This window comes from Pelodiscus sinensis, chromosome 9 (assembly GCF_049634645.1).
Source record: "Pelodiscus sinensis isolate JC-2024 chromosome 9, ASM4963464v1, whole genome shotgun sequence".
NCBI lineage: Eukaryota > Metazoa > Chordata > Testudines > Trionychidae > Pelodiscus > Pelodiscus sinensis.
In genome coordinates, this window is record NC_134719.1 from 37,469,444 (window position 1) to 37,490,850 (window position 21,407).

At 45.2% G+C, this 21,407-nt stretch overlaps 1 protein-coding gene and 1 long non-coding RNA gene across 8 annotated transcripts in view; one reads left to right on the plus strand and one right to left on the minus strand.

The window, feature by feature from the left end:
• DPYD (dihydropyrimidine dehydrogenase) overlaps positions 1 to 21,407 on the minus strand; it is a 680,031-nt gene that overhangs the window by 312,305 nt on the left and 346,319 nt on the right. The gene's annotated exons all lie outside the window — the stretch shown is intronic.
• LOC142830588 (uncharacterized) overlaps positions 1 to 21,407 on the plus strand; it is a 122,345-nt gene that overhangs the window by 68,592 nt on the left and 32,346 nt on the right. Inside the window, exons 4-5 of the long non-coding RNA XR_012905965.1 lie at positions 3,721 to 3,757; positions 17,307 to 17,445. This is a non-coding gene — a long non-coding RNA (uncharacterized LOC142830588). The remainder of the gene's footprint in view (positions 1 to 3,720; positions 3,758 to 17,306; positions 17,446 to 21,407) is intronic.

A 21,407-nucleotide genomic window follows, 5' to 3' on the forward strand; every position in this document is an offset into this window, starting at 1 on the left:
ATGTTGTCCGTTAGGATGCGGACTGTGTGATTGGCGATGTCGGAGGCAAAGTGTGCACAGGCATTTCTTACTGCCCTCAATTCGAGGAGATTGATATGTAAGAGTGTCTCGTTTGGGGACTACCTGCCTTGAACTTCATGACCGTCCATATGTGCCCCCCAGTCGAGCAGGGAAGCATCTGTGGTGATTTGAATAGTGGGTTCAATTTGTTGGAATGGAACCCCCACCAGAAGATTGTTTGGCACTGTCCACCATAGTAAGGATGCGAGCACGTCTGGTGGGATAGTAACCGTTTTGTTTCAAGGGTGTCGTGATGGGATATAAACGGTTCAAATCCAGAGCTGGAAACATCGAAAGTGCAGACAAGCATGGTGGACTACGTAGGTGGTGGAAGCCATGTGTCCCATTAGTCTGAGGCATGTAAGTATTGTGGTGGTAGGAACTGTGAGCATCCCGTTTATAATTTTTTGCATGGTTGCAAAGCGTTGTTGAGGTAGGTATGCCCAGGCTGTAACTGAGTCCAGGTGTGCGCGAATGAACTCTATATCTTGAACCGGGTGCAGAATTGATTTGTCTCGGTTGATTAGAAGGCCTAGACGACTGAGGAGGGCCGTGGTCGTATATATCATAGAGGCGGTTTCGGCGTATGAGGATCCCTTTAGAAGGCAATCGTCTAGATAGGGAAATATGATGATGTTCTGCTGTCTGAGATACGCGGTTACGACCGCCAGTACCTTCGAAAATACCCTCGGAGCTGATGAGAGACTGAAGGGAAGAACCTTGTACTGGAAATGGTCCAGTCCCAATGTGAAGCGTAGGTAGTGTCTGTGGGTGGGGTGGATGGTTACATGGAAATAGGCATCTTGGAGGTCGAGGGCTGCGAACCAGTCCCTTCGATCTAGCACAGGAATGATTGCGGAAAGAGTGACCATCTTGAAACGCTGTCTCTTGAGAAATTTGTTCAGTTTGCGGAGATCCAATATAGGTCTCCAGCCCCCCATTCTTTTCTCGGTCAGGAAATAGTTCGAGTAAAACCCTCTCCCATGGAACTCTCGGGGTACCCTTTCTATAGCCCCAATGACAAGGAGCCGATTGACTTCGTTTTAGAAGGGTTTCGTGAGAGTGGTCCCTGAAAAGGGATGGGGTAGGGGGAAGGGTAGGGGGGATAGAAATAAAAGGGATGGTATAGCCCACTCGAATTATCTCTAGGACTCAGCGGTCCAATGTTATGGATTCCCACTGTGGGAGGAAGGCACGCAAACGGTGGTTGAATAGATGGCCATGTTGAGGTGCGAGATCGAACGGGAGGTCTTGCAGACCCTTGACCAAATGTTCAAATTTGCTGCTTTGATGGTGGGTTATTTAGCGGGTGGGCTTGGTTGGGTCGCCTTCTGGGACCTCGCTGTCTTGGTCTGTTGTCTTCATAAGGCCTCTGTGGTCGATTGTATTGTCCATACCGATATCGGTTATATGAATTATATGGGGTGTATCGCCTGCGTTTATAGGGTGGCGTGCCCATACCTAGCGTGCGAAGTGTGGACTTAGAATTTTTGCTGTTGTGGAGCATTTCGTCCGTAGTGGCTGCAAATAGCTTTTGTTTGTCAAATGGCAAATCCTTCACTTTGGGCTGGAGTTTGCATGGAACTCCAGATGACTGGAGCCAAGAAGCTCTACGTATCACCACCGCTGTAGCTGTAACTCGGGCTGCAGTGTCAGCTACATCCATTGCCATTTGGAGAGCAGCGCGGGCGATCATATGGCCTTCATGAACTATTGATTTTAAGATGGGTCTTTTGGAGTCGGGGAGATGCGCCATTAGTTCTCCCAGTTTTGAGTAGTTGTCTAAGTTGTGATTTGCTAAGACAGCAGAGTAATTTGATATTCTGAGTTGTAGGGTTGAAGAGGAGTATACTTTCTTGCCAAAGAAATCCAACTTTTTGTGGTCCTTGTCTGCATTGCCCATCCTATACTGTGGAAACTTCGCTCGTTGTTGTACTGAGTCCATGACTAGTGAGTTAGGTTGTGGGTGAGTGAAGAGAAAGTCGTTGTCTTTTGAGAGGATAAAGTACTTTCTGTCAATTTTCCTGTTAGTTGGTTGGATAGATGCAGGTGCCTTCCACAGATCTTCTGAGGCCTCCATGATTGCCTCGTCTATGGGTAGGACAATCTTGCCCTGTAGTGTATATTCTTTAACAATTGATATTGTTTCTTCTGCACCTCTTGCAGGGAGACATTCTGGCTTGTCGCTACTCTCTTGAATAGTTCTTGGAACTGTTTTAGATCGTCAATCGTTCCAGTGTCTGATGGTACTACGGCGTCCTCTGGTTGTGCATCAAGGGCATCAGAGTGTGTGACGTTTACTGAATGAGTATCTGAGTCATTGTTTGAGATTCGTTCCACCTTATCCTCCGAAAAACTTGCTGGAGTTAGGGGTTGTGGCCGAGGCAAACTTCTCCGGGATGCAGTGGAACGAGGTGGGGAGCGGTCCATATGGCTCCCAGTGTTCCCACGGTCCCCATTGTGGTGGATAAGGTGGAGGTGGGTAAGGCCAGTATGGGTGCCATGGGCCATGTTGTGGCGGAGCCCTATAATGGTGAGAGCGAGCCCTCCCAGGTGATGGATGTCGCGAGGAATAGACCGTGTGGTGGTCATCATCAGGAAGGGGAGCATCGTGAAGAGACAACAGTGACATCGACCTGGGAGGGGATTGCCTTGATGGAGACCCCTCAGGAGAGTAAGAAGTAGAGGGCAGGCACAGATAATGATGCCTACTGTATGAATCAGTGTCTTGTTGGGGCTGGTCCCTAGGAGCCTCATATGGCTGCTTGTCTGGCTGTGGGAGGACCAACGGAGCATCAGCTGTTGCCAGAGGCTTCGGAGGCTGCCCATCGTTTTGCTGCAGTGCCGTGACTTTAAGAGGCACCGCAGCTTTAAGCCGTGGTGTGGCTTTCGGCGCTGCAGAGGCTTGAAGCAGCGCCGGGGCTGGAAGCGGTACCGCGCTCTGAAGTGGCACCGCGGTTTGAAGCAGCGCCGGCTTTTCATGCCGTGCCAGCTGCTTAGAACTCTCCCGGGGTGCCGCAGAGGTTTGAAGCGGTGCCGGGGCTGGAAGCGGTGCCGCGCTTGCAAGCGGCACCGTGGTTTGAAGCGGCACCAGCTTTTCATGTCTTGCCAGCTGCTTAGAGCGCTCCCGGGGCCGCTCAGCTGTTGAGCGCGCCGATACCGGCGCAAAGTGGGAGGATCGCCCCGAAGCCTTAGTGGCAGGGGACTTCCCAGCCAGGTGTGCCTCTCCTCTATGTTTGGGAGAGGAAGAGGCTGGAAGAGAGCGGGATGGAGAGGCTCTGGGTCTCGGGGCATTTCTGGAAGGCAGCGGAGGCTCTTGCCGCGGTGCAGATTGTTCTCCCGCAGGCTGTAGAGCTTTTTCAAATAAAATCATCCTGAGGCGGAGCTCACGGTCTTTTCTGGCTCTCGCCGTTAGGGAATTGCAGTGGGTACAGTTGTGGGGAGAGTGAGTCTCTCCCAAACACCGTATGCAGTCCGAGTGGCCATCTGAAGCCGGCATTGGGTCCCGGCATTGATCGCACTTTTTAAACCCTGAGGAGCCAGACATTGCAGGCTCTCTCCCTCTTGAAATTATTATATTTATCTATATTGTTATAGTTTATGTGGTTTTGCTTCTTCTTCTTTTTTTTTTAAAGTCTTTATGTGTTTCTTGTTTGACAGGCGGGAGAAAGCCGGTTCACCGGAGTCCTGGTCTGAGGTAAGTTCAAGCCCCCTGAGGGGGGGATTTAATTAATTCTATTTTTCCTAGGGTTTTTTTTTTTAATAAAGAAAAAGGAAAGAGTAACTAGGATAAAACAGGGGAAGCTAACTATGCCTAAATAACTAAGAGGAAAGTAGTCAGATAATCTGACAGGGAGCTCCTGACTGCTCCGTCCGCTGACGAGGTCGGTTAAAGAGGAACTGAAAGGGAGGGGTTGAGTCACGCTCCTCAGGATGCAGGAAGGGCTCGAGACGCCTCCTGGGCATGCGTGGCTCAACAGGGGAAACTGCTATACAAAGCTCCAATCTGCGGCTCAGGGCAACCCTTCACCTACAGTGGAGCACCCACGGGGACACTACTCGAAGAAGAGCAGGTAGTTTGAACTGGGGTGGACTCTCAGAGATGGAGCCCTCAGAGATGCTGGATCTTTATGTCCCTTGGGAACTATTTTGCAATTGTCCTGCACCAAATATTCCAGCAGGAGCCACATCTAGGTCCCTTTGGCAGGAAGGGCATCTGCTGTGATATGGCAAGTATGAACATGTATGAGTGAAATTAAAGTATATAAAATAAGGGTGAGGTGTGGATTCAGGAGTAGCATTCCCCACAAAAGCAGTGGCATGGAAATAAGAAAGAGAAAATACTGGAAAAAAAACCAACTTATTTTTAATGTAGGGTGATCTATTTAAAAAACAGCGGACCAAAGCACTTTTCCCAATGTATAGGGTTGCATACTGGCACATGGAAGTAATCCAAGTGAATGGGAATCTGCATCGGGAACAATTAAATGTGGACATAGAAAAACACTCTTCATGTGAAGTACTGATATGGGAAAATTTGAACAAAATCTTTAGAAACTGAATCGATATAATTCAAGTATAGTAAATGTATTTGGAGATGAGGAAAATCAATGCAAACCTTTGGAAAATACATTCACATGGAAAGAAGTTTTAGATAAAAAGACGTGTATTTAGTTGGCATTGGAAAGAAGAGCAATTAACATCAATGTTCTTCACTGTGCTGAGAAGCAAAGGCTGAAAGTTAATATGGGCAACTATATTAGTGACATTTATTTATGAACAGTAGTATTCTGGAATAATACTATGGGCTGAGTCCTCAAATGGTGTAAATTGACTAAGCTCCTCTGAAGTAAATAGAATAATACCAATTTATAGCAGTTGAAGGCCCAACCCTGTATGTGTAATACACTATCGTTATACCACCTGGTTAATCTCTTAAGCATTCCAAGTATAAAATTCATTGATATTGATAATAGTCTTTAATTCCATATTTCTTTTCTTAAAGTCACTGGAGTAGAATAAGTGACAATTGTTTAAAAAACAAAACAAAACATCACAAACTTTAAATTTTGTAACAGTCTGTTTACCTCTACTTTTGATTATAATTTGTTTTTTGTGTTACTTATGGGCTGTGTCTAGACTGGCAAGTTTTTCCTCAAAATCATCTGCTTTTGCGGAAAAACTTGCCAGCTGTCTACAGAGGCCGCTTGAATTTCCGCAAGAACACTGACGATCTCATGTAAGATCATCAGTGTTCTTGCGGAAATACTATGCTGCTCCTGTTCGGGCAAAAGCCCTCTTGCGCAAATCATTTGCGCAAGAGGGCCAGTGTAGACAGCAAAAAAGCCCCAATGGCTAAAATGACGATCGGGGCTTTTTTGCGCAAAAGCGTGTCTAGATTGACACGGACGCTTTTCCGCAAAAAGTGCTTTTGCGGAAAAGTGTCTGTGCCAATCTAGATGCTCTTTTCCGAAAATGCTTTTAACAGAAAACTTTTCCGTTAAAAGCATTTCTGGAAAATCATGCCAGTATAGACGTAGCCATGCAGTGTCATAAAAACTAAATATATAGGAAGACAATGTAGGCAGTGTGGCCCACCTTATCTATGGTTTCACCCTCAGTTACATTTGGGTAAAGTATTTGTAAAATGCTAACAACCTGACAAGAGAATCAGGCTGTCTAAATATTAATTTTAGATAGTATGGCCGCTTGCCTTACGTCCAACTTATTCCTATTGACTGTAATGTAATAAAATGTTCTACTGACCATAATGTAATAAAATTTGACATCCCTGTGGTAGGAAAAACACCTCAGCAGCCTAACACTGTTGCATTCAATTTTAGAAAAGAGAATTACACAAAAATGAGGTGATTAGTTAAACAGAAATTAAAAAGGTATAGTTACAAAAGTAAAATCTCTGCAAGCTGCATGGAAACTTTTCAAGGACACCATAATAGAGGCCCAACTTCAATGTATACCTCAAATTAAAAAACATAGTAAGAGAACCAAAGAAGTGCCACTGTGGCTTAGCAACCAAGTAAAAGAAGCAGAGAGAGATAAAAAGACATCTTTTAAAAAGTGGATGTCAAATACTAGTAAGGAAAATATAAAGGAACATAAACTTTGTCAAATTAAATGTAAAAATATAATAAGAAAAACCAAAAAGCAGTTTGAAGAACAGCTAGCCAAAAACTCAAAAAATAATAGGAAAACATTTTTTTAAGTACAGCAGAAGTAGGAAGCCTGCTAAACAACCAGTGGGGCCCTTGGATGATCGAGATGCTAAAGGAGAACTCAAAGATGATAAAATCATTGTGAGAAAGCTAAATGAATTCTTCGCTTCAGTCTTCATGGCAGAGGATACTGGGGAGATTCCCAAACCTGAGCCATTTTTTTTAGGTGATAAATATGAGGAATTGTCCCAGAGGAGGTTTGGGAACAAATTGATGAACTTAACAGTAACAAGTCACTGGGACCAGATCGCATTCAACCAAGAATTCTGAAAGAACTCAAATGTGAAATTGCACAACTATTAACTGTGGTTTATAAACTATCCTTTAAATCAGCTACCTAATAACTGGAAGATAGCTAATGTGACATCAATATCTAGAAGGGCTCTAGAGGTGATCCTGGCAATTACAGACCAGTAAGTCTAACATTACCATTGGGCAAATTAGTTGAAACTATAGTAAAGAATAAAATTGTCAGACATATAGATGAACATAATTTGTTGGGAGAAAGTCAATATGGTTTCTGTAAAGGGAAATCTTGCCTTACTAATCTACTAGATTTCTTTGAGGGGGTCAACAAACATGTGAACAAGGGGGATTTCCAGAAAGCCTTTGACAAGGTCCCTCACCAAAGGCTCTTAAGTAAAGTAAGTTGTCATGGGGTAATGGGGAAGGTCCTTTCATAGATTGATAACTGGTTAAAAGACAGGAAACAAAGGGTAGGAATAAATGGTAAGTTTTCCGAGTGGGGAGAGGTAACTAGTGGGATCCCCCAAGGGTCTGTCCTGGGACCAATACTTTTCAACTTATTTATAAATGATCTAGAGAAAAGGGGTAAACAGTGAGGAGGCAAAATATACAGATGATACAAAACTGCTCAAAATAGTTAAGACCAAAACAGACTGTGAAGAGCTTCATAAAGATCTCACCAAACTAAGTGATTGGGCAACAAAATGGCAAATGAAATGTAATGTTGATAAATGTAAAGTAATGCACAATGGAAAAATATAATACCAACATACATACAATATGATGGGGACTATTTTAGCTACAACTACTTGAGAGAGAGATCTTGGAGTCATTGTGGATAGTTCTCTGAAAACATCCATTCAGTGTTAAACAGCAGTCAAAAAAACAAATACAATATTAGAAATCATTTAAAAAGGGATAGAGAATAAGAAAGAGAATAGCTCATTGCCTCTATATAAATCCATGATATGCACACATCCTGAATACCACATACAGATCAAAAAAGACATATTGGCATTGCAAAAGGTTAGGAATAGGGCAACAAAAATGATAGGGGTTTGCAACGGGCCCCATATGAACTGAGATTAAAAAGACTTGGATTTTTCAGAATAGAAAAGAGGAGACAAGGGAGGGATATTTTTGAGGTATATAAAATCATGACTGCTGTAGAAAAAGTAAATATGGAAAAGTTATTTACTTATTTCCACAATAAGACCTAGGGGTCACCAAATGAAATTAATAGGGAACAGGTTTAAAACAAACAAAAGGAAGTTTTTCTTCAGACGGTGTACAGTCAACCTGTGGTACTCCTTGACAAAGGATGATGTGAAGTGTAGGACTTAAACAGGGTTCAAAAAAGAGCTAGATAGATTCATGGAGACTAGGTCCATCAATGGCTATTAGCCTCTGTTTGTCTGGAAACAGATGACAGGAGAGGGAACACTTGATGATTACCTATTGTGTTCCCTCCCTCTGGGGCATGTGGTATTGGCCACTGTCATCAGACAGGATACTGGGCTAGATGGACCTTTGGTCTGACCCAGTATGGCCATTCTTATGTTCTGTTTTTACATATTTGAAGAGGCATTTCTCTCACTTAAATATGGGGCATGTTCTGGACCTAATTTCTCAATGGGACAGTAATATCCAAATTATACTAACCTTAAGCTACAAAAGTGTTATTTTTTTAAGTGCTACCACATATCACTAAAATCTTACATCTGAAATTTATATACAGGATGCAAATAGTTCCCCCCCTCCCAGCTCTTTAGAAACTTAGTAAAACATACAATACTGCTGTTTGCCTTAAATCTTGAGAATATTAATATAGCAGTTATGCCCACATGAAAGAACAAAAAACATACTCTCAAAACTGCTAAGTAATCATGTACATATTATTCCACCTATGCTGTATTTCCAAATTTCAGTAAACCTTCTCTACATATGTTAAAAATGATACCTTGTAAAAAGAGTTCTAAGCACTATTAATTTGTCTACAACTCAGATCTAGGACTGAAAACCTATCATCAGTGCATTCTGATGAAAGGGTAATAATTAAAATCTCCTCCACCCCTTCTTCTACAGCTCAGCATTTGACCTATGATAAAACAACCTATCAAATTTCAATTCATTATTTCTATCTGAAGGGCTTTGCCAGCTCACATGAAAATATATCTCCTTTTGTCAGGTTTAAACTATACCTGTCCCAACTGCTAAGAGGGCTCATAGCTCTCATCCCTCAAAAATTGCCAAATAGCATCAAGCAACATAACCTCTCCAGCCTCCAATGACCTCTGCAATCAATAATATTTGTAACCTGTAAGAGCAGTTAAGTAGAACAGAAGCCATGCACTATGCTCGTTAACCACATTGAGCTGTGATACTACAGCCGGCTCCCTTGTGTCTCTTGTGATCAATTTTAATCTTTGGACCAAGAATAAAAGAATGCAGACCCCTGTTTCTAAATTCATCTCAAAAGGTTGTTATAGATTGTATGTCCATAGAGGAAACAAAAGATTTAATTCAACCAGCAGTTCAAGGAAAGAATATATCTAAACTATCATTCCTTCTCATTACCCTCAGTGCTGTTTGGATCTTCAGTTGACAATACTGAAGACAGAAAAATACACATGCAATGGGTTAAAAAAAAAGCTTTCAGTTAAAACATTATCAGCTAACAGTTATTCATGACAAAGATATTGAGTGTTGGCACCACAGGTGAGTTTGTGTCAGTATTACTATTGCAGTCACTTTGTTTACAGGATTATAGATTGCTAGCATCTTTGTGCGTGGAAAATTGGAATATACAGTTGTAACCCTCTTTTCCTTCCTAGGTTACTCAGGAGTATGCAATTTTAAAAAGTCCCCCATTTTTAAATTAAACAATTATTATAAAAAAAATCTAATTTCAGATGTTGTTGGCACTCATATCCTACAACAATTGTTTTGTTTAAAAGAAAATAAATGTATCAACCAATTAGTCCAAAACATGGACAACTCTGTCCGAATGCAGGACATTAGATAAGTGACTTTGGAAAATTTCTATTACATTTAAAGCGATGTTTGGATCTGTCAAGGAAAATAATTTACTTGTTTCCAGAGTTATAACTATATATTTATAGGATGTGCTCTGATGGCTCTTTAACAGTTGCAAAGCTTTGGCATCACCTTTCAAAACATTACATGTGAATTTGCTTTCTTTTTGACCTTTTAAAATTAACATTACAAGGGTCCTGTCCAATATAGTTAGTCCCTAATATCTTCTATCAATTTAGAGAAATTGCATATATAATCTTTATATATGGCAGGGGAGTAAAAAGCCTGCATTAGCACAAGTTTTATTTTCTCTCAGTTACATTCCAGGTATAAGTGGGTATGTCTAAACTGTGGAGCTAATTTGGGATACCTGAAGTATCCTAAAATAGCTATTCTGCGTCTATTGAAGCAGCCCGTTATTTCAAAATAGATTTCAAAATAACGGGTAGCTTATTCCGATGTCCTGGTAAACCTTGTTCAATGAGGATTAAGGGGCATTTCAGTATAGCGCTTTATTTCAAAATCTGGCTTTGTGTAGATAGCACCAAATTATGAAATAAGCTATTTTGAAATACATGTGAAATAAGCTACACAATTTGCATAGCGCAAATTGCGTAGCTTGTTTCGAGCTAAAGATGCTGTGTAGATGCACCCAATATGGGTTCAATGTCACAAATGTGACATTCTTGTAGCAATCTGGTGGGGGTCACAGAGGCCTCCAGTACAAGAAAGCATTCTTACTAGGAAAAACACCTTCAGAACATATTTATGTGGATTTTTTTAAATTGGGGCCTGATGTAGGAATATTACATAAGTATTCTCCTTACAAGACATACTACACAGAGTGAAAACTTGTCAGAGAGCAGTTATCTAATACGTGCATTGCATATATTTATATACTTTCACATATAGGACATGCAAATTCATCCTCAGACCTTGTAGCTAATCCTCTTCTGACTGAAGTCAATCACAAAACCCCCAGTTACATAGTTTTTCTTATGGCTTACCTTTTCTCCACTATGAAAGTGGAAAAAAGTGACTACTAGGTCCTTATTCCCTGTCTCAGCACTACTCTGCCTTGTGTTTGTTGCCACATATAGTGCATAGTGAAGAAGATGTTATTTCCTCATAAAGAACAAATGTTCTTGGGTTGTTTGTTAATTAGAATATTTTTGTATGGCATCTGCCTCCTGAGTTATTCCTCTCGTTCTTCATACATCGTTGGCATCAGACAAGGTTCTAGAACACAGCGCTCCAAAACAAATAAATCCCTGAAATCCCATAACTACTGGTTTAACACTAGACAGGTGCAGGAAGATGCAGATCTTCCAAATTCTTCCTCAGCTAAATATTTGGCACCCATAGTTTACGGTAACATTGAATATTTAAAACAGGTACTTGCAGGTATGCAGAAATCTACAGACAGATCTCCTTAACAGTCCATTCTTTTTGCTGCCTTAGTCAAATATTAGAGCATTTATGCTTCCCTTGATGTACATGTGCAACACACATTAAGGTTAATGGAAGTTACATGCCACCATCAAGAGGAAAATAGACCTCTTGGTGTTATCTTAATGCATATTTTTGTATTCAGTGTTGTAGAGCAATAAGTTTCAGTCTCCGTGCAGTTTCACATAACAAAAACAAGAAGCATCTAATCAATAAATAGAAAATCAAGTTATAAGGTCCCAATAGGTCCCTCTAACAAGGATTTCTCTCTGAAATGTTCACGCTTGTCTAATGCTGATGCTTTTAATCCTTTCACACCAGTGGATCTAACGTACTTACCATTAGCACTAATGTAAAATGAATGAACTTTATATACCAGAATATCCACTCCCACCAAAGTAAGCTTTAGGAATATAAATTATTTTTCCCAGGTGGCTGAAAAACTATACAAGTTATTAATTTAAAAATTATTAGCATATAAAATCATTATTATCACTGCAGCTAATGTACAGTTCTCTGACAACCTTTCGGACCATTACAATTAAGAAAGGCAGCATCTTTAATGAAGTTACAAAACATATTGTTTATCAAATAGCTAATTATATCTTTAATTAACTTTAAATGTTATATCCAACAGAAAATTCATAAATCCCAAGACGAGTGTCAGATATAGAGTATATATTTTGCTCCTCTATGGATCCTAAACAACACTTTTTATTTGCTCACAGGTTTCTATTGTATGTAAATGTGCTCTTCAAATTACTCTCTAATACCTAATTCAAAAGCCTCAAGCATAAATTAAAAAGGAGCTTCTAGTTTTACTTTTCTTTTTCTTTCTTTTTTAAACAAATTTAGCTTTCATGAAATGCAAGTAATTGGTAGTTCTAGCAAATGCAGCCTTTTTATTAATCCACAGGGGGTAAGAATTCAGTTTTCTGTTGGTGTCTAAAAATCAGTTTTATTAGAATGAAGAAAAGATTTTGAGTTAACAGTAATCTTTTATATCCTTGTCTTCTTTTCATCTGAGGGATAAAATTGCTCAGAATTATCAAGGGATTTTATGATATAGTTTAATCTCAATAAAAATGAATCAAGCTAAACCTAAACATTCTCTGGTGGGTAAACAAAATGGACCGAAAACAAAAATATCATCCAAATTACTCAATATTGGGGCTCAAAACTTTGAGGTGCTAAACGAGTTTAGCGTACAATGAAGCTAATGCAGTAGTGAGCATGCCCAGCCATTCACAGGATCAGGTTCTACATGAAAGAATACACAGTCAGGGTCAAATCCAAGTGCTACCAAAGTAATAGTAAAAGTTCCATTGACATCAACAAGACAGGGGGTCAGTCGTAAGTGTTTTATTTTATGTGTTGTTTATTATTGCTATTATTATTTATTTGCATTACCACAGCACCTAGAAGTCCTAATCTTGGATCAATGCTGCCCCACCTACCTGGGTTAGACATTGTACAAACTTTAATACAGTCAAATTTGTTAATGTCAACATCAATTTACCACTGCATCAGATCTTCATGCTAACAAAACACTTAGCAAAGCAGAGAAATTATTTCTGATTCTTTTTAGCATTATTAAAGTCTTTTAATACTCTTGTTCAAGATAACTATCATTCATACAAACCGTAAAATAGGACTGAGCAGAGACAATCATTCTGTGTAGATATTGTAACAGAAAAGTAAGAAATTACTTGTAATGCATTGAGGCAGCATGCAACAATTGGTAAAATTGTGTTTATACCACGAAATCAGTGATATTCACCTGACATTCAATAGGAAATAATTTCATGTTGACAGAGCTTAAATAGCCATTGCTGTACTGAATTTGTACAAAACATTTTTATACATGGAAAATTTTTTCCATGAAGAACCATATCTTGCTTCCAGTTTTCCCTTTACTGTGATTACTTGTGCATAAGTCAAGTAAAACTTAGTTTTAACTGAGGCTGTTTCATTAGGGAAGATGATACATCTAGTGGATATCGGATGCAAAAGCAATACCAAACTAACGAAGCCAAAAAGCTTTCTTGTAGAAATCAAGAGTAAGGGTACAATTTTCAAAAGTATCTAAATGAATGTGATCTATGCCATCAAGCGCCAGCAATGCCCCTCTGCCATATATATTGGCCAAACTGGACAATCTCTACTGCAAAGAATAAATGGACACGTCAGAAATGGTAACACTCATAAACCTGTAGGGGAACATTTTAACCTGACTGATCACTCAATCCTGGATTTAAAAGTATACGTGCTTCTACAAAGGAATTCCACAAGCCAACCGCAGAGCGAGAGAGTACAGAATTGACCTTTATATGCAAATTTGACAGTTTTCCTGGGCTTGAACAAAGACATTAACTGGATGTCCCATTATAAAACCAGCCTTCCATAGAGGGATTCAACACCTCATTCACATCAAAAACTAAGTATGGGACACTTTCAGCCCACTCAATTAGTGTCATTAGCACCAGCACTATGACTGACAGGTATTTTTTCTCTCTTCCTTCTTTTCTTGTTATAAATTCTGGGTTTCCTCCTTTTTTCCACTCCAGTTCATCTGAAGAAATGGGTTTTATCTAATAATTATACTATAAAACTCCCAATTTTAAAGGGCTAAAATGATTTCTTGAATTTAAGTTCCATTTCAAGTGCCGAAGTACCTATGCTACATCTGAAAAGGGGACTTGGATTCTTAAGTTACTTGCTTAAAAAAAAAAAAAAAAACTCTAGGGCTTGGCGGGGAAATTCAATGCTCTACTTACCAGTAATAAATTGAAAAATTTTCTTTAGTTTCTCATTTAAAAAAAAAATTTAGTCCTTAGAAACAGCTTATAGCCTGCAAGAAAGACTGGAGAATGCACACCTCTCCTCCCCCCCCCCCCCCCAACATACAAATTTGCAATTCCAACACAGTCTTCAGAGCACACATAGCAGCCAGAAGGTTTTGGATAGTTTAATGTAATTAAATATTTCTCTACACAGAAACCATAAAGCTATATTGAGGAAGAAGAGACAACCAGAAGAGGGTAAAAATTCAAATAGATCAGACACTTATTGATCAGAAGTTCCTATAAAAGCTCTCTCCAAGCAGAAACTAGGGCAGTAACCTAATAGAAACCAAATCATCAGCCCTATTTCCAGCAGATAGAGGTACAAGGTAGAGATGTAAGCCAAGTAGTCAACTAACTGATAATCCTAGGCTTATTGATTAGTCGAGTTGAGTGCTCAACTACTCGCATTCCCCCCTTTTGCTGCCTTTGATACAGAAGCAGCAAGTGGGGGGAAAGCAGGAGCCAGTGCTGAGGGGAGCCCGCTTAATTCTCCCCAGCATCATCTCTGCAGTGCCACCTGCCCACACAGCATGGGGAGGGCACGAAGCAGCATCTGCCTGCGGTGGGTCCAGGCTCACCGTAGGCAGAAGCTGCCTCGCATCTCCCACACTGGGTCTGGGACCTACCCTCAGTGAGACTCTTCATTTTAAATGCATTACTACATTTAAACTGCAGACCCAAAGCGGTGGTAGCTCCTAGACCTGGCACAAGCTGGGAATGAGCTCCTTCCCTTATTGACTAATAGTGTAGTCGATAAAAATGTTATTGACAACATGATTAGTAAAATACCCACTTCTTAACGTCCCTAGTCATGGAATTAAAATTTTCTCTCACCAGGGCATTGTTCCTGGTCCTGACATATCAAACCTTCAACCACTGTCTTCCATGAACACTAATACTAGTGAGTATTAGTAATTTTAGTAATTTTTTTAAACACTCACAAAGACAATATTGCTGGGAAGAGCTGGACATGAAACTTAACTTTAAACCATTGAACAGTTCCTCGGTGTGTATGATCCTGCATGGTACTGAATGTGTTCAAGTCCCAGTGAAGCCAATGACAGCTGCGGATACTAAGTACTTTTCTTGAATCACATCTCTGTGACTCCAATTAACTAAATCCACATTCACTTGCCACTTCACGGTATGAATGCCTGAGTTCTATTTGCCTTATTCAATCACTTAACTCTTGGGGCATGTCTACACTACAGCGCTAATTCGAACTAACTTAGTTCAAATTAGTTAATTCGAACCAAGGTAATTCGAACTAACGCATCCAGAATAAAAAACTAGTTTGAATTAGCATTTTGCTAATTCGAACTAGCATGTCCACATTAAGTGGACCCTGAAGCGGGGTTAAGGATGGCCGGAAGCAGTGCCGGCAGGGCATCAGAAGAGGACTTAGAGCGTGGAGCTGCTGCCTCAGGCTAGCCGAGGGCTGTGCTTAAAGGGACCCGACCCCCACCCCAGACAGACAGTTCTCAGGGGTTCCCCGCTTGCAAAGCAGTCCTGGCTTGGAGTGCCCTGAGTGCCCACATTGGGCACATCACAGCACTTGGCCATCAGACCGGCTGCACTTGCCGCAGGCTGCCATCTGGGGAGAGGGGGCAATTGGGGGGCTGCAGGAAAGCTTCCACCCCCAGAAGCCTGCAGAGCCAGCCCAGTCCTCGCCATCGGGGGCTTGTACCCCATTCCTCCCTCACCTCCTTCCACTTACCCTTCCCTAGCCTCCCTCCCTGATGTACAAAATAAAGAAAACGTGTGGTCAAAAATAGAATCTCTCTTTATTGAACAAAACTCGGGGAGACTGGGAAAAGGACGTGGGAGAGGGGAAGAGAGAGGCTGGGAGAGGGGAGGGCAACTAAAATGATCAGAGGTTTGGAACAGGTCCCATATGAAGAGAGGCTAAAGAGACTGGGACTTTTCAGTTTAGAAAAGGGGAAACTGAGGGGGGATAGGATAGAGGTCTATAAAAGCATGAGTGGGGTGGAGAGGGTTCATACAGAAAAGTTCTTCATTAGTTCCCATAATAGAAGGACTAGAGGACACCAAAGGAAAGGAATGGGTAGGAGGCTTCAAACTAGTAACAGAAAGTTCTTCTTCACAAAGCAAAGAGTCAACCCGTGGAACTCCTTGCTGCAGGAGGCTGTGAAGGCTAGAACTAGAACAGAGTTTAAAGAGAAGTGAGATAAAGTGATGGAGGTTGGGTCCATGGAGTGCTATTAGCCAGGGGGTAGGAGTGGTGTCCCTGCCCAAAGTTTGTGGAAGGCTGGAGAGGGATGGCACGAGACAAATGGCTTGGTCACTGTCTTCGGTCCATCCCCTCCAGGGTCCCTAGGGTTGGCCGCTGTTGGCAGACAGGCTACTGGGCTAGATGGACCTTTGTTCTGACCCAGTATGGCCACTGTAAGCTCATGGCTCAGGGTCGGGGTCTCAGTGGACCACCTTGATTTTCATGCACACCTGCTCCTGGATGGCCAGGTTGGCAGCTCTCCTGTCCTAGACGGCCACTTTCCTGTGCCTAGTGCGGAGGTCATGGACGAGGTCCATGATGTCCGCACTAGACCAGGAGGGTGCCCGCCTCTTGCGGTCCCGGGCAAGCTCCCGGGAACCGCCAGCCTGGTCCCGGGAAGAGGGGGAGGGCTGGGGGGCATCGGGTGGCTGGCTCGAGCCGTGCCAGGTGCAGGGTCTGCTGGCTGGGTGCTGGCAGGCGTATGAGATGAAAAGCCTAGTTGAGGCTCGCGATTGCTTATTGCGATCGACGTAGAACGCCAGTGCCCGTCGGATGTTGAGAGTGTGTCATGCAGCCTGGACTGGGTTGGCATGTGGATTCAGAAAGAAGACAGGTAAGTATATGGATTTGTTAATGTGGAAGGGGGAAGGTACATTGGGGAGGAACTTCGGTTGGGGTCGGAGTATCACTCTGTCCTTTGTGAGCACTGTGTATGGAGGATTAGCCATCAAGGCCATGAGTTCGCTCACTCTCCTGCTGAAGGTAATCGCGATGAGAAAGGACACCTTCATGGACAGATGAGACCAAGAGCAGGTCACTAGAGGTTCCAATGGTGGCTTCATCAGGCTTTTTAGGACATGGTTCAGATCCAAGACGGGGACTGGTGGACTGATCGGAGGGAAGATGTTTTGCAGACCTTTAAGGAAGCGTTTAGTTAATGGGTTAGCAAGGAAGGAAACTCCATCGATAGGATGATGAAAGGCAGCTATGGCAGCTGCGTGGACCTTGCTAGAGCTAAGGGCGAGGCTCAACTGTTTGAGAGATAATAAGTAGTCCAACAAAGTAGGGAGGGGGGCAGACTCCGGAGGTGTTGTGTGTAGGCGATTGTACCAGTGAGAAAAGCAGTTCCATTTGTATAAGTATGTTTTCCTGGTGGATTGCCTTCTACTGTTGATTAATATCTCTTTCACCTGTTCCGAACAGGCATCCTGGAGCCACGAAGGAGCCAAGCGTGGAGATGGAGCTTGTGGAGTTCCGGATGGAGCGTCTTCCTGTGATGTTGTGACAGAAGATCGTGGTGGAGTGGGAAGGGGTACAGGTCCATCATCGTCATCCTGAGAAGGTAAGGATACCACGTCCATCTGGGCCACGCGGGTGCCGCTAATATCACCCGAGCCTGGTCCGCTTTGATTTTGTTGAGGACTTTGTGTAGAAGGGGGAAGGGAGGAAACCTATAAAGAAGGTGAGCATCCCATGTGATGGAAACAGCATCTCTGAGTGAATGTTTTCCCAGAGCTCCTCTGGAGCAATAGAGATGGTACTTCCTGTTGCTTTTTGTGGCAAAAAGGTCTATGTCTGGTTGGCCCCACTGGAGGGAGAGGGGAGTGAGAGCATGTCTGTCTATCTCCCATTCATGCTGATCATGGAACGTGCGGCTTAAGGCATCTGCTGTGACATTGAGTACTCCCAGGATGTAAGCAGCTAGTGGAATGACCTGATGTGAGAGGCACCAATTCCAGAATGTGATGGCCTCCGTGCATAGGGATGGGGATCAAGCACCCCCCTGCCGGTTGATGTAGTACATGCAGGTGTATTGTCTGTCATGATGGTGATGGACTTGTGAGCTATGTACTGCTGGAAATGCTGGCACGGGTACCTGACTGCTTGTAGCTCGAAGAAGTTGATACGGAAAGTCTGTTCTGTGAACGACCATTTGTCCTGGCCTGTAATGTTCCCTAGATGAACTCCCCATCCCATAAGTGAAGCGTCTGTTATTACAGTGAGCGTGGGAGGAGAATATTGGAAGGGGACGCCTTCCAACATGTTTTGTGGAATTGTCCACCAGAGAAGGGAATTGAGAATGAGTGGTGGGATCACCACCAGTTTGGAGACTTGGTCTCTGGAAGGTCTGTAAGTTGTTGCCAACCATGATTGGAGGCCCCTCATGTGGAGTCTGGCCAGTTTGACGACATACGTAGTAGAGGCCACGTGTCCGAGAATTTTGAGACAGTGGTGTACCACCATGGTAGGAACTGAACGTGTGGTCAGGATGAGGTTGCGAATGGTAGTGAACCTGTGTTCGGGCAGGGTAGCTTTTCTGCGACCGTGTCGATAAGGGCACCTATGATCTCCAGCTTCTGCGTTAGAAGAAGGGAAGACTTCGCATAGTTTATGTGAAAGCCGAGGCTGACCAAAAGATGCATGGCCTTAGTTTCCTGAAAGGACACGCCTTTTATGAGGCAGTCATCTAAGTACGGGAATATTATGACTCTCTGGCGCCGGAGTGAGGCCATTACGACCGCCAGGGTTTTGAAGAACACTCTGGGAGCAGTTGAGAGGCCAAAGGGGAGCAGATGGTACTGATAGTGTTGGATGCCCACCGTAAACCGCAAGAAACATCTGTGAGCAGGATGTACCGTGATGTGGAAGTAGGCATCCTGGAGGTCGAGAGTCGAAAGCCAGTCCCCCTGATCGAGTGCAGAGATGAATGTTGCTAAAGTTACCATAGATAAAGGGGAAGACTTAATGGAGACAACACCAATAATGAGCATTAGGATTACAAGGGAAAATAGGAATGGTAAGGACTTGCAGCCAGAGGAAGCTAGGGTACGTCTACACTACAGCGCTAGTTCGAACTAACTTAGTTCGAATTAGTTAATTCGAACTAAGTTAGTTCGAACTAGCGCATCTAGAACTAAAAACTAGTTCGAACTAGCGTTTTGCTAGTTCGAACTAGCGCGTCCACACTGATTGGACGCAGGGGGGCATTTAAGGGCAGCTGAAACCGGTTCTGGCAGGGCATCAGGTCAGCAGTTGCTTTGTGTGGCTGCTGTCTGAGGCTATCTGAGGCTCGTGCTTAAAGGGACCCCCCTGGACAGCCGGTTCTCAGCTTTTCCTGCTTGCTTGCCAACCTCGCCGAGGGACAGCAAAGCGTTGGTCTCTGTGCCCGTCTGTGTCGGTGCTTCCCTTCGGGGGGGACCGCCGCAGGTGGCAACATGGAGCCACGGCTCGCCCTGCACCTTCTGGTGCACGTTCTGGACTTGCTGCTGCAAGCCTGCCAGCAATGGCTCGAGGCTGCCTGGCACCACCTGGGGAACGTCAGCCCCCTGCCTCTCCGCCTGGCCGCCCTGGGGGCCGTGGAGGAGCCGCGGCGGCGCCCCGGCACCGGCGTGCCCCGCCGCATCTGGCGTCTGGACACCAGCAGCGACTGGTGGGACCGCATCGTCCTGGAGCACTGGGACGACCGACAGTGGACCCAGAACTTTAGGATGAGGAGGGACACCTTCCTGGAGCTCTGCGAGTGGCTCGCCCCTGCCCTGCAAAGAAGGGACACTCGCATGAGGCCCGCCATCCCCCTCCAGAAGCGGGTGGCCATCGCCCTCTGGAAGCTCTCCACGCCGGACAGCTACCGATCCGTCGGGAACCAGTTCGGCGTGGGGAGATCCACTGTCGGAGCAGTGCTCATGCAGGTACGGCGCTCGTCAGCCACCGAGCCGGGGGGGAGGGGGGCTGCGAGGAGGGGATGGGCCGCCCCAGGGACAAAGGGGGGGGCGGGAGGAGGCGAAGGCGCCCCGCACCGGAGGGGTCGGGCTGTCCCGGCCGTACTACACGCCGCCAGGGGGGTTGCTTCCGGGAGTGGGGCGCGGGGCACTGCCAGGGCATGAATGCTCCCAGCCACCCGGGCGCCCCACTGATTGACGCTTTGCTGTGTCTCTCTCCGCAGGTGGTCAAGGCCATCAACCGGGTGCTGCTCCGCAGGGTGGTCCGCCTCGCCGACCCGGATGCCGTCATCCGGGGATTCGGCGCCCTCGGCTTCCCCAACTGCGGGGGGGCCATCGACGGGACGCACATCCCCATCCGTGCCCCGGAACACCAGGCGTCCCGGTACGTGAACCGCAAGGGGTACTTCTCCGTCATCCTGCAGGCCGTGTGTGACCACCGGGGACAGTTCACGGACATAAATGTGGGCTGGTCCGGCAAAGCACACGACGCCCGGGTGTACCGGAACTCCTCCGTGTGCCAGCGGCTGCAGGACGGGACCTTCTTCCCCGACCGCCACATCAGGGTCGGGGATGTGGACATGCCCGTCTGCCTGGTGGGGGATGCCGCCTACCCACTGCAGCCGTGGCTCATGAAGCCCTACCCGGGGCACCTCAATCCCTCCCGCCAGGCCTTCAATAACAGGCTGAGCAGGGCCCGCATCGTGGTGGAGGGGGCCTTCGGGCGACTGAAAGCCCGCTTTCGATGCCTCCTCACCCGTCTGGACCTGGCCGAGCACAACATCCCTCCCGTGGTGGCGGCATGTTGTGTGCTCCACAATTTGTGTGAGCGGAAGGGGGAGGCTTTCTTGCCAGCCTGGATGGCTGAGGCTGACCGCATGGCTGGACACTACGGTCAGCCCCGCACCGCCGCCGTCCGGGAAGCCCAGCGGGGGGCCATCCGGATCCGGGAAGCCCTGCGGGAGAGCTTCCAGGTGGAGGAGGAGGAGGACTGACCTCTCCCTGCATGCCCCACCGGGGCCTTCTTCCACCCTACCCCCCCCCTTCCCCTTTCCCCTCCCTATCTACTGTACAATAAAGACACCTGTTTTTCAAACAAAAACGTCTGTTTATTTCAGAGAACTGGGGTGGGGGAGGGAGGAATGAAGGTGGGAGAAGGGAGGGGGAAACCTGGGACGAGGGAGCTGGAAGGGGAGGGGAGGGAAGGGAGGAAGGGAAAGGAAAGCTCAGGGGTGGGAGTCTGGGTGCCTCTCCCGTCTCGCCACACTGCGGGTCCGGGGGCGTCGGTGGGGAATGGTTGTGGAGGGGGGGGCAGAGAGGACAGGGGGTGTGGAGGAAGCAGGAGCGGAAGCAGGAGCGGAAGCAGGAGGAGCAGGGGGAGCAGGGCGAGCAAGAGGGGGAGCAAGAGGGGGAGCAAGAGGGGGAGCAGGGGGAGCAAGAGGGGGAGCAGGGGGAGGAGGAAATGGAAAGCGGTCCAGCAGGCTCTGGAGGTGGCCTCGCAGGGCACGTCCCTGCTCCTCCAGGGCCTCCAGACTCCTCTGGCGCAGCCTGAGGTCCTCCTGGACCCAGTGGTCCTGGAGACGGA